Consider the following 14,628-nt stretch of genomic DNA (forward strand, 5'->3'; position numbering starts at 1 on the left):
TTGGAAGGATATAGAGAAACACAGGAGTGGTAAACAACCTCAGGACTAGTAAAGCAGAGCTATTACCACTCTGAGGCCTGAGAAGAGGCAGGAGGGAGTGGTTATCCAAGCCCTGCTGAAGAGAATCATGACCTTTGGTTGAGCAAATGCAGCAGACTCTGTAAGGAGGGAATTGGGGGACTATGTATCCTCACCTTATTCTCCTTCCCTCCAATCTCCTCCCAGGGCTCACTGTTGACCATACTCAATGGAGTCATGGGAATCTGTTGATGTTGCCTAATACCTGGGACAGAGAGCAGAATGGTGAAGGGTAGAGTATGGATCTGGAGGGACAAAGGGAAGACACCTGGCACATTGCCTCACTCTTTGACTTCACTCTACATTTGAGACCTGACTTCTTTTCATCCCACTCAACTGAAACTGCACTAACCAACTTCATCATTTGGTAATTGCCAAATCTACTGATTACTTCCAAAGCCCCTCTGCTGCTTTTAACAGAACTGACTATTTCCTTATTCTTGAACCATTTCTCCTTTCTCTTCTGTGTTATCACTGTCTGCTTCTTAAATGGCTCATTCTCAGAACCCTTGGCTGGCTCCAATTCCTCCTTTTCTGATAAAGGTTGATGTCCCTCAGTGTTCCATTCTCAGCAATCTTCCTTCATGGTTTTTAATACCCTGATGGTTCTCAAAAATATTTGTCCAGTCTTGCACTCCCCTTAGCTCCAAACTTAATATAATCTTCATGTCAACTGAGTATCACCACTTGAATGTGTCACAGACCTTCAAATTCATCATGTTCTAAACTAAGCTCATTATCTATGTACATAAGGAGCTAAATAGACTTACCATTCAAGTCTACTCCTCCCCCTGTGTTTCTGTGTCATTTAGCTGTACCACCATCAACTCTACCACCCAGGCTAGAAATCAGGCAGTCATTCTGGATTATTATCTAGGCCAACATCAAACTAATCACTGATCCTATCAATTCTACCTGCTAAGTGGTTTTCAAATCTGTTCTCTTCTCTCTATAACCCTGACAATTGCCTTATTTCAGGTCTTTGTCAATTTTGCCTGGACTTTGCAGTAGCACCTTAACTGGGCCTCCTGTCTCCAGTTACTTCCCTTTCTATTCCATCTTTTTCATCGCTGCCAAACTGATCTTGTCACTTTTAAATGGCTAACTAAATACCTACAATTTGGATAAAGCCCAACTTAATATGATACAGCGGAGATTAAAAATGTATATTCGTGTATTTTTTTTCTGATGCTCTAGTAAAAGATATTTCTTCATTCACTCTGAGAGTGTAAATTATTTTTTTGGCATAGGAAGTAACCAGTCTATTATTTCTTATAAGAGAAGTAATCAGACATATTCTGTTGTGTCTGAAACCTCTGGGAGAAATTGGAGTCTTCATCATGAGAAGAGGTATAGAAATAAGACTGTTAGTGTTTGACGATTAAAAAAGAAGGAGCAAAGCTACATTTCCACTCTGGGCATGTGACTAAGGCTGAACTAGACGTGTATCCTCATCTGAGACCTTGAATCTTAAAGTTTATGTGAAAGAATGAATACTAAAAACCAGCAGCCAAGAAAAATATACAGAAAGAGACTGTGAGGGAAACTTGTCTGAGAAGATATTGGAGGCCATGATAAACAAATAAAATTAGGATAAGGCTAAGAATAGATAAAAGCAAACAAACAACAAAATCAGTAAAAATGAATTGAGAATTCAGAAATGGAGCTCAGTGTAAATGAGAATTTAATACATGACAGTGAAAGTAGTTCAAATCAGTGGGGAAAGGCTATCTATTAAAAAATATATAAATTAGACCTCTCTGTTAAATAAGATACAAATATTAATTCAAAATGGATTAAAGACTTAAATGTAAAAGCAAAATCAAACTATATAAGTCCCGTTAAAAAAAAGTAGGAGGACATCAGCAAGATGGTAGAATAGAAGGTCTCCTACTTAGATCCCCCCTAAGCAATAATAATTTCGCAGCCATTCACAGACAAAAGTGCCTTTATAGGAACATTGTGGGATCCAGATAGAAGATTATAAAACCCTGGTGGAGCCCAAGGCCAAGCACAGCCATTCTGAGAAGGTAAGCACATGTCCAGGTGACAAATTCACCAACTGTGGTCCTGGCTACAGACCTGGAAACAGCTTCTGTGGACTTGTCTGCAGCCCCTATTTGGCAGTGGCCCTGCCATCAGCACCATCTACCAAGGGACCCAGCAGGAGACACTCACATCCATGTCCCCCAAGGTAGGCCTGTCATTCTCAGTCTGATTGTAAATTCTGAAATGGCCCTGTCTTTGGCTCCAGCTCCTCTCAGAAATACTCCTGTCTGCCTAGGGACCCACCAGGAGACACTCCTATCCATCTATGCCCCTTGAGGTAGGCCCTCTTTCCTCAGTCTGACCACAGTCCTGAAGCAGGCCTATGACTCGATTCTTGCCCCTTTCAACTGCAGTCCAGGAGCAGTCCTTCCTGCCCAGAAACTAGGTTGTCTCCTACCTGGTGTCCCTAAAGGCAGGCCTGCCAGCCTTGGTCCGAATGAAGATTCTAAAGCAGCCCTATGACTTGATTCCAGCTTCTCTCAGCCATGGTCTGGGGCCACTCCTGTCTGCCCAAAGACTTTGCACCTCAGAAACTAGAAAAAGAAGAACAAGTTAAGAGCATAGTTAGCAGAAGAAAGGAAATAACAAAGACTAAAGCAAAAATAAATGAAATAGAGACTAGAAAGACAATAGAAAAGTCAACAAAACTAAGAATTGGTATTTTGAAAAGAAACAAAATTGACAGACTTTTAGATTATCCAAGGAAAAAAAAGAGAGAGGACTTAAATAAATAAAATTATAAATGAAGGAGGATACATTACAACCGATACTACAGAAATAAAAAGGCTCATAAGAGACTAATATGAACAATTGTACACCAACAAATTGGACAACCTATAAGAAACAGATAAATTCCTAGAAACATACAATCCACTAAGACTGAAGAAATAGATAATTTGAAATGACTAATAACAGGTAAGACGATTGAATCACTAATTAAAAACTTCCCAACAAAGAAAGCCCAGGAACAGATGGCTTCACTGGTAAATTCCACCAAACGTTTAAAGAAGAATTAATATCAATTCTTTTCAGACCCTTCTCAAAAAATGAAGAGAGTACTTTCAAACTTATTTTACGAGGTCAGCATTACCTTCATACCAGCGCCAGATAAAGACACTGCAAGAAAAGAAAATTACAGGCCAATATCCCTGATGAACATAGATACAAAAAAATCTTCAACAAAATAACTGGCAAACTGAATTCAGAAGTACATCGTAAGGATCATATATCATGATCAAGTGGAGTTTATCCCTGGGATGCAAATTAATAAACGTAATATATCGCATTAACGGGATAAAGAATTAAAACCTTCATGTAAAGTGTTCTCATCCCCCCGCCCCCAACACACACACACTTGTAACTATGTGCAGGGATGGATGAGTTAGTTAACTTGATTGTGATAATCATTTCACAAGGTGTACATATATTAAATCATCACTTGGCACACCTTAAAAATCATGTTATATTACCTAAATATATATAATTTTTACTTGTTAATCATACAATGAATAAAATTAGGGAGAAAAAAGAAAACTTAGGTGGCTATTGTAAGTGGCAGAGGGGATTATTTTAATTGAAGTATAATTGACATATAACATATTAGTTTCCGGTATACAACATAGTGATTCTATATTTCTATATAATACAAAATGATCACCACAATAAATCTAGTTAACATCTGTCACCATAGTTACAAACTGTTTTTTCTTGTGATGAGAACATCTAAGATCTACTCTCTTAGCAACTTTCAAATATGCAATATGGTATTATTAACCGTAGTCACCATAACTTATTTATTGAGATCTTCTTAACATAACCTAGAAATCAGAAGCTATAAAAGAAAAGATAGACATATTTAATTACATAAAAACTAAAAATTTTGTATGACAAAGGTATAAGAAATATAGTAAATGAAAAAATCAAATAATAAGTAAGACCTGGATATACCATTAATACTGCCAATATTTGAAAAACACTCTTATAAACTGATCAAAATGTAACAATCCAATCAAAACATGAACAAACAATATGAAAAAACAATTAACAAATAAACAAATTGATATGGCTAAAAAAGATGTAAAAACTTGATAAAATACAAGAATAGTCCAGGAAATGCAAATTAAAGGAATGCTATGTCATTTTTTATCCAGCTGGCTGACGAATATTAAAAAGGATCTTGACATCTATGGCTGGTGAGACTGTGTAGGGGAGGGGAGGCTACTCTCATACACCACAAGTAGAAATGTGAAGTGTTATAATATTTTTGGAAAATGTCCTGGCAACATTTTAAAATACACCCTTTGCCACAAAATCTCACTCCTGTGAACTAGCCCACAGAAATAGAAGCAGCAGCAAGCAAAAATATATGCCAAAAGATGTCTTGCAACAATGCTTATAATGCTCATCAACGGGGAAATGATTGGATAAAATATGGTATGCTTATAAGATGGAATGTTATGCATTCTATAAAAAGAATGATTTAGAGCTATATTGACTACAGCGGAAGGTTTTCTACAAGGTTTTGTTGAGAAAAGAAAGATACATAAAATATCTACAATATGATCACATTTTTGTAAAATGAACAATGACAACATTTATATGTATATGAATATGATTGATTACTTAAGCTTGGAGAAAAATATGGAAAAATAAATACCAGAATATTAACAAGATTAACTAGAGTAGAGGAGTGCTGATTGATACGGGTTGAAAAGGATGGAGAGAAAAAAGAGAGTCAAACAAAAAAGGAAGAAAAGATTCATTAAAAAAGTCCAGTTCTTTTGTATACAAAGAAAAAATTTTAAAGATTTTTAAAAATTCACATTTTTTTTGCAAAGCTTCTCTCAATTTGTTATTTACTCTTTGATGTTGTCTCTATGAGCATGTACAAATTTCTATATTTACACTTATGATACACTGAGAATTTGTCATTTAAAAATGTCCACAGCTACGGCCATGCCACCCTGAACAAGCCTGATCTTGTCTGATCTTGGAAGCTAAGCAGGGTCGGGCCTGGTTAGTACTGGGATGAGAGACTACCAAGAAAGACCAGATGCTGTAGACATAAAAAATAAGGGATTGTAAACTGACAAGTTTACTATGTGCAAATAAATAAATTTAAATAAATAAATAAATAAATAAATAAATAAATAAATAAATAAATAAATAAAAATGTCCACAGCTGTGTTCTCTCTTAGACTGTGAGAACCTTGGTGACAAGAATTGCATCTTACTTATCTTTTCTATCTCATCATCAAGGGCTGCTATAGCAAAGTGTGTGGCTTAAAACAACTGAAATTTATTGTCCCACAGTTCTAGAGTCTAGAAGTAAAAAAAATAACGTACTTGCAGGGCCATGCTCTCTCTGAAGTTTCTAGGGGAGAATTCTTCCTTTCCTTCTCCAGTTTCTGGTGGTTGGCCACAATTCCTGGCATTCCTTGCCTTGCAGCTACAATACTCCAATCTCTGCCTCTGTCTTCATATGGTGTTCTCTCTGCATGTCTCTGTCTCTGTATTCAAACTTCTCTCTTCCTATAAGGATACCAGTCATTGGGTTTAGGGCCCACCCTAATTCAGTATGATCTCATCTTAATTCGACTGCATCTTCAGAGACCTTATACAAATAAGGTCACACTCACAGGTATGGGGGTTAAGACTTCGACATATCTTTTAAGGGAACATAATTTAACTGATGACAGGCAAGTAGTAGATACTTGATAAAATAATTTTTAAATTTAAATTTAAATGAAATCATAGAATCTTCATATCACTTTTTTGAAATTTTTATTTTTCAATTAGAGTTGACATTCAATATTATTTTATATTAGTTTCAGGTGTACAGCATAATGATTAGACATTGATATAATTTACTAAGTGATTCCCCCCGATTAGTCTAGTACCCACCTGGCACTATGTATAGTTATTACAATATTATTGACTATATTCCCTTTGCTGTACTTAGAATCTTCATATTTAAAGAAAAATTCATAAAACAAGCAATAAAGTTTTAATGATTTAAAAGAAAGTATAGTAAAAGCAAAATATATACTGATTTGTTGCCAATAATTCATGTCAATTGAGGGGAATAAAGTAATAATAATAAAATAAGTAAATATGAAAGAAGTAGGATGGGGATGGGGATTGAGAGATGTAATAAAAGATCTCTTTCTTTTGTACATGTTTCCTTATCCTCATCAGAGAAACCCAAATATAATAAAATTTCTACTCTACACAGTATGTACCTTAATCACACTTAGAAATAAATGATCCACCACAGGTTGCAAGTGCAAAGATTAGGATTATTCAAGACTAGAGCACACATTCTCATATGGGGAAGGGCCCTACCTCCAGGAAACATAGCAATGGAGAAGTGTCTCTGGTTCAAAAAAGATTATTCCATAGAGCTACGGTTTTCATTAATTCAACTACAGGAAGCAAACCTGACTAAATCTTGGCTTGGTAGGTATATAAAAATTTCAATGTGAGAAAGCTTTGAAGAGGGCCTGATTGAAAAAAAAGTTGAGAAACACTAAGTGAGAAGAATAGATAAGAAACATAATTCAGAATCATAAACTATAAAACAATTCAGAGTTTTCATTGATCCAATGAAAGTCTGGTTATTTAAGTTTGAAGGGGATAGCATTTTCACAAACCTTGTCTGTAGGGTCTCCTTTCTGGCTACAAGTCTACAAAAGCTTTTCTTTGTCCTGTCTCTGGCCTAAAGACTGTGGTTGGAGCTGGCTGACTCCTGTCATTTGCAGATCAACAACTCTACTTACAGGTCTGAAGTTTGGAAGGTTGATATATAAACCCAAAGCACGAGAATTTCCTTGTTTCAAGATCTTGGAGATTTGAGGCAGGGTCTCCACACACCTCCCTGAGAGTCTTGGGCTAGGATGAAATGGATTCCAGGCCAAAGTTGATGTTAAATTCTTGTTTTCTTAATTAATTCAATTAATAAGTGGCTCATGACTGTAGTAGCAATCAAACAGTTCCATGTAGCCTACAGGTGATCCTGTAATCCAGAAAACCAACTTATAGATGGAAATCTGTCTTATTCTGCACCAAGTACATTGAATTCTTAATGGCTGGGTTTGTGGAAATTTATTTCAGCTGTAAGACTCTCTGAGCCTTCATATGTAATTTAGCTGTATAATATATAGCAATTGAGATTTTCACATTGAATAACTGGGCCAAGGTCCAGAGATCAGCTACTAGGCAAAGAAATAGCACACATCCAAGTGACCTTTGTCCCTAAGAGTGGACTCTGAGCATTCCAATTCTTGCTCAGTCTTGGGCAACTACTGTAGGGTCAAAGCTACAGAATTACAGGCATCTATCCTTTCCTGGGGACCAGTTCTAACATTTGGTTCAACTCTTACTAAGAGAATTAAGCAGTAACTTATACTATGCTAAAGAATGTTCTACAAATAGAACGAGTGCTATAAAAAGGATTTGCAATAAGAAAGAATTAGTAGAATAGCTTGCCCTACTTTTATCAGGAAGCAAAATATTTCCAGAAGTCCCAGCGGTATTCCTTCTTTATCTCATTGGCCAGAACTTGGTCACACGTACATCCTTAGACCAATTACTGACAGAGGTTAGTCCATACTGTTACATGACTGGTTTTACAACAATCAGATTTAATCCCTGGGGATGGGCAAGGGGTCCACTTTCCCTCAACGCTCTGCTGCATTCTCAATACCTGAACAACAGTAGGGCTCTGTTGGCAAGGAAGATTTTGGTTGGATAGCCAACGGTGTGGACCACAACAACACTGGAAAAAAATAGAAACTGGAGCATCAATTAATCCAGTTATCTACATAGTAGACAGAAACTCTGAATGAGGAGCAAAAACTCTTCTCTGGGTCCACATATGTTACGAGTAATCCAATTGCAGACTCATTCACTATGAGACTAATCAGCCAGCAATAATTAAAATTGGTTCCTAAACCCAACTGAAAGTCAGAAATTAAACCCTTTACTAGTTTTTCTCAGAATTTGTCTGGTTTGATAAACTGTATAAGAACACAAAGGGAGAAAAAGAACTTTAGAAATAAAAGAAATATGCTGACATGAAAATCAAAAAAGAAAAAATAAGCAAACTTAATAAATATTGAACAAGACTTGAAACTAGCAATAAGTCATCCTCGATAACTGTGAATGACCAAATACTACCCAGTTATGTATAAAATGAAAGTATAAAATGAAAGACACTGCCACAGAGATCAAAATGTTAGGTTATGTTAAGCGATGGGGATTAATTCCATTGTTGAACATAAAAGTATATGTGTGTGTGATGTATATAGTTCTAGTAACAGAAAATCCATTTCTCCTGCCTCCACTAAAATAAACAACAGACAAATATTTACTGAACATTACTTTGAAGAGGTGCCAACTATTATCCTTCGTACAGCACCCAGTCCAGCTCTGCCAGTGAGGCAGTGGGATGTAAAAGACAAGGGCTTTGGCATTCAGAAAGCTGGTTTTGAACACAATCTGCAGCACTTCCACTTCTGATAACTTTAATAGGTCCTTAATCTTGTTAATTCTCAAATACTCAGTTGTAAACTGAGAATAACCTCTCATAGTGTTCTTGTAAAGTGCCCAATTCATAGTAGATGTTCATGAGATAGTAGTTACCTTTAACTCCTCGTTAGGAACAGTGTGTTTCAATGTGTGGGCCCCAGACCAGCAGTATAACATTCATAAGAATGTGTTAGAAATGCTTGTTCTGGGGTTCCACCTAAGAACTACTGAATCAGAATCTCTGAGGAGGTGTACACTCACATTTGAGAACCACTGGCGAAGAGCAAGGGCAATGAGCTGTACTGCCTAAGTTTGAAGCCAGCTTAACTTCCTACTATCTATGTTACCTACCTTCCGTGTGCCTCAATTTCCTCATTTGTAAAGGAAGATAATGGTTATATCTGTCTCATAGAGCTGCCATGAGGATTGAATGAGTTAATACTGGTGTAGCCGCCAGCCCCCGATAGACACACGGACCACCAGAAACCAGAGAGTTATAGGAAACACACTCTTTACTCAGCCAGCTGGGTCTGCCAGGGGTATGCAGACCCCAAATAAAGCAGCTCCGAAATGTAGAGGTACGGGGTTTTTAAGCCCTAAACCCCATTCTTCATCCTGTTTGAACACACAAGTCTATTTTTCTACTTTTTTACTGTCAACTCACAGGTCGGTTGTGCAAGTGCAGGGTACAGAAGCAGAAAACATATTGTTAGAGCATTATGTTCCCATGGGTGATAGCCAAACAGTAATTTTCCAGCTGGCACAATATACATAAAATGTTTAAAATAAGACCTAGCCCACAGTAAATGTTTAATATAATGCAGCTGGTATAATTAATTATTAATAGTCTTATTGTAGTTCTTGTTCTGCTATGAGCATTTCCAGGTAAAGATTCATTTGGAGTGAGGTGCCAGGCACACTGTAATGACAATTTAGCATCCCTAAACCTTCCCCCTGTTCTGTAGTTTCTGCTCCACTCCTACCCAAAGTGGAGAATGGTAGGAATTTACCAAAAAATATGTCTTTGCTGAGGAATTGCTAAATCTTGTCATGTTGAGACATTCGGTGAGCTGATTAAATCATGTTTGAATTGATTATTGCTGTGAATCATGCGATTTCAACCAAGCTGAACCTGTTCTTATGAGTTCAATTTTATTTTGTAAATACTAATAGTCTTTTTCAATTTAAGGAGTAATTCAGAACACAGGGCATTGGGAAGAGCTGAAAGGCCAGTGTGGCTGGAGGTGGGGGCTGGAGGGTGGTGAGAGCTGAGAGTAGTTAAATCAAATTAGGCCTTGTAGCTCATCTTACGGGTTTTGATCTTTATCTCAAAAGTAATAAAAAGTAATTCAACAGTTTTATAGTTGTTAACATGATAAGATTTGGCTTTTTAAAATATCACTTAGGCTTCTCTGTGAAGCATTCACTTCTCCCACTGGTTCTCAGGAGGAGAGGCAAAAAGTTGACAGTTGAACAAAATTTGCCCTGAGTCATTACTGGCGTTTATTTTCTTTGACCTCCCTTAGACCTTTCATAGTGTTAAGGACACACCTAGGTCTGTACCTAGGTCACACCCTAGGTCCTGTCTTTTTCCCTGCATAATAAAGTTTTAAACAACAGAAACAACAAATATTAAATTTAAACAAAGTAGACGCTATAGTATTGACTCTTCCATGGCTTCTACTTTGTTTAGAGTTGATATCGCTCGCTCATTGGGTTACTTGGAAAATAAGCCCTTCTAATCTTTTCTTTGAGTACAGTAAGCCATTTTCAGTGTTTTGTGTAAGAAAGTTCTAATATAAAAAAATGCCCATGACGTTATTTACATGACGGCCAGTAGTGTGTTGCTTTCTTGAGAACATTTGGTCCTGAGGACTTTTACTCTTACATAAAAGCGACTGAATTAAGACTTGCCAAGCTGTAGTGACCCCAGATTTATGCTTCCGGAAATTGGAGACTGATTGGTTTTGACAAGTTTATCTGGCGTCTCCTCAGCTGTTTTTGTCCTCCCTTCCCGCATTCATCCTTCCAGCCATTCATCCCTCTAGGAATGACTATATTAAGAATTTAGAAACACTGCAATTGGATCCAAAAGGCAACTACTGCGCTAAATACGTCCTGCTAACACATGTCCACAAATTATGAGGAGGTAGTCACCAGGACTCTTAAAACCTTAAGCCACTCTTTCTCAGGCAGCTGTCGTGAAACAGCTCTTAGGGCCATTTTAAACCCAAAGAGTTCATGTCAGCTCCAACCTCAGCTGCTACCTAATATAAAGCCCTCACTACGTGCAAAAGACGGAAGCTTTGGAAAGGGCTGGAGGAAAGCATGAAATGATGAAAACACCGCAAGCCCAAACGCACCAGCCTCCAAAATAACAACATAGGGCTAACAGGTTAAGTGAAAGGTTTGTTTTAACGGTAAATGCCTTCGGGCGGTGCTCCTACTAATCCCCTAGCTCTCTGCACCATGCCTGGCGTTCCTTGCGCGCCCAACCACCGTGAGCGCAGAGAGTGAGGGGCCTCCAGCCCACGCTCACGCTCCTTCCGCTGAGCTCAGGCCTCAAGCACCTTCCCGGCTGCCTGGCTCCAGGGCGGCTACGTGACGCTCTCAGGCCCGCGGGCTGGCGGCCTGCGGCGCGTCTCCTACAAAAGCGTCTTTCGCAGCGGACCTGCTGCCGCCGTTAGGGAGAGAGCTGGCGGCGACGGACGATGGAGAATCGCTGTCCTGCGCCACTTCATCTTGCACGAGCTGAAGGGAACGATCAGACAAGATCCTTTTTGCAAGAGGAACTTACAGACTTTCTACTAAGAATAGAATCTGTGTTTTAGAAAGACAGAAAGAGATATGTGAATGAGTGAAATAACTTGTCATTCAAAACTAAGGCATACATAATGAAACAACTTTTATTATTTCTATAGAAAAAGGACATGTACTTGTAGAAGATATTAGAATATCAGGATTTGAAGCAATTAAGACTGTCTCTGCCAAATAGACAAACAGCTATGGTTAACCCTTCACCGACAGAGTATAAAATGCTAAGAAAAATGGGGAATTGACAAATCGACTACAGTATTAACAAAAAGTTGTCCTGAAGGCATTATGGAAGCATAATTTTTCCTGGCCTTTTTAACAGCCTGTGGATGCAATGAAATTCAAGTTGCCTGATTATTATACCATTATAAGAAACCCAATGGAGAATTGTATAATTAAGTGCTTAGAACAGAAATATTATATGCCGGCTTCATTCAGACTGTAAAGACTTCAATACGATGCTCTCAAATTGTTACTTGTACAAACCTGGAGATGACATTGTTCTTATGGTACAAGCTCTAAAGAAGTTGTTTAGGCACAAATTATCTCAGATGCCACAAGAAAAGCAAGCTGTAAGTGGTAAGGAAAGAATAAATTACATTCAATGGAATGTAGCAGTTTCTTCTGTTAAAGAAAAACAATCTCCTAAAGCATCAGAAAAAATATTTCAGCAGCAAGTAATTCATTCTGTATTTCCTTAAACATCTATTTCTCCTTTAAATATGGCGCAAGGTGCTCCACCCAACTGTACCTCACAAATAGTTGCCCAAGTTACCAGAGGTATGAAGAGGAAAGCAGATACAACTACAACTTCAGTAAAGCAAGTGGTGAATATCCCCAGCACTTTCAGAAAAAAAAATCAGAGAAAATGCTACCTATAAAAGAAACTATGCCGAAGAATGTTTTGCCAGATTTTCAACAACAATATAAAGTTGTAAAGAGTGTTAAACTGAACAGTTAAAGCACTGTAGTGAGATTCTTAAAGAAATGCTTGCAAAGAAACATTTTTCATATGCATGGCCTTTTTGTCATCCTTTTGATGTTAATGCGTAGGGACTCCATAACTACTATGATTGTGAAAAGTTCAGTGGATCTTGGAACTATCAAGAGAAAAATGGACAACCAAGAATAGAAGAGTACATATGAATTTACTACAGATGTTAGATTAATGTTTATGAATTGCTACAAATACAGTCCTCCAGATCATGAAGTAGTGGCAGTGGCAAGAATACTCCAATATGTTTTTGAAATGTATTTTGCAAAGATCCCAGATGAACCCGTTGAGAGTATGCCTGTATGCAACATCAAAACAGACACCACAACAACTCTTGGTAGAGAAAGCAGTTGTGAGGCTTCCTCTGGAGATAAACGAGTTCAACGTTTGCATAGCTCAGAGGCAGCTTAAAGCTGCTCATCAGCAATCACAGACTCTGTCCCAAGTACCTTTCCATAGCTAAAGAAAAAGAATGAGAAGTCTAAAAAGGAAAAGAAAAAAGAAAAATTCAATAACAGAGATGAAAATCCAAGAAAAAAGTTTAAGCAAATGAAATTAAAATCTAAGAGCAAAAAGCCAAAGAAGAGGAAACAACAGTTCTTTGCTCTGAAATCTGAAAACGAAGATAATGTTATACCTGTGATGAGAAAAGGCAGTTAGGTTTGGATATAAACAGACTCCCTGGACATAACCTTCTGGGAGTTGTTCGTATAACACAATCAAGAGAGCCTTCACTGAGAAATTTTAACCTTGATGAGACAGAGATAAATTCTGAAACAGTGAAAGAAACACTAAGAGAACTAGAAAAATATGTTGCTGCATGTCTAGGAAAAAGGTCACTAAAACCTTATGGTAAGAAAATAAAAAGTCCAAAGAAGAACTTCATTCACAGAAATAACAGGAGTTGGAGAAGTGGTTACTAGATGTCAATAATCAGTTAAATTCCAGAAAACATCAAACAAAATCTGAGAAAACGCAATCATCCAAGGCTATTGGAAGCAGTTTCCTATTGAGTGAAAGTGGCAGTGGCAGCAGCAGCTCATCAGAATTTGAAAGTAGTGGCAGTGATTCAGGTTCTTCAGACAGCAGTGATTCCGAATCAGAAAAGTAAATTTATTGAAGTAGAACAGAATGATTCTCCTTCTAAAGAGAAAATAAAGATACAATCTTTTATGCAAGATACAATCTCTTGTTTTACTACCCTTGTTCATCGTACTACATATTCAAGTGGTACACCACCGAATCCCTACCAGTTAGCATTTAATCAAGAATTAGATCATTTATAGAGTGTGAAAAACATTTCACCTTTACAAATCCTGCCTCCCTCAGGTGATTCTGAGCAAAATGGCCTAACTGTGATGTATCGATCTGGTGATGATACAGTCGTGTTAGAATCTGAATGTCAAGCTCCTGGGCAGGAGGACATAAAGATCAAGAATGCAGACTCTTGGAAAAGTTTAGGCAAACCAGTCAAAACTTCAAGTGTACTGAAATCCACAGACGAGCTCTTCAACCAATTTAGAAAAGCAGTAATAGAAAAGGAAGCAAAAACTCGAACACAGGAATTAATATAGAAACATCTAGAACAGAATACAAAGGAACCAAAAGTATTTCAAGAAAATCGGAGACTTTGGCTTCACTCTAGAATCTTTTCAAATAAGATGCAAAACAAGTGCCTTGGAGAGGAGCAGAAAGAACATCAACGGTCATTGGTAGCTCAAGATAAGTGTTACCTCTGGCTTCTCAAAGACGGAATTTGGCAAGGGAAAAAGGACAAGAGTGGAGGAGGAAAGAAGCAATGGCTGGTACCATTGATATGACTCTTCAAAGTGACTTTATGACAATAATGACAAAGTTTGAGAACAACTTTGATTAAAATTCAGTTTTTAAATAAATGATATAAAAGAGTAAAATGAATATGGCAAAGTGATTGCTTTCAGACACCAAGACACCACTCTTACGCTATGTTTTGACTGTTGTAAAACGAGTTAGCAATTTTTACTTACATTTCAAAAAAAAGTAATTCATAAAAAGGACAAATACATTACAATCCCACTTATATGAGATACCTGAGGTACAAATTCTTAGAGAAAGAAAGTAGAATGGTGATTGCCAGTGGCTGGAGGGAAGGGAGAAGGAAAAGTTAGTGTTTAATGGTTTAAGAG

The 14,628-nt window shown here is 37.4% G+C and overlaps 1 pseudogene; it reads left to right on the forward strand.

Annotated features, from left to right (window-relative positions):
* Positions 1 to 11,833: 11,833 nt before the first annotated feature.
* On the forward strand, positions 11,834 to 14,539 carry LOC102882345 (annotated as a pseudogene).
* The last annotated feature ends 89 nt before the right edge of the window (positions 14,540 to 14,628 follow it).

Source organism: Pteropus alecto, unplaced genomic scaffold (genome assembly GCF_000325575.1).
Source record: "Pteropus alecto unplaced genomic scaffold, ASM32557v1 scaffold57, whole genome shotgun sequence".
Lineage (NCBI taxonomy): Eukaryota > Metazoa > Chordata > Mammalia > Chiroptera > Pteropodidae > Pteropus > Pteropus alecto.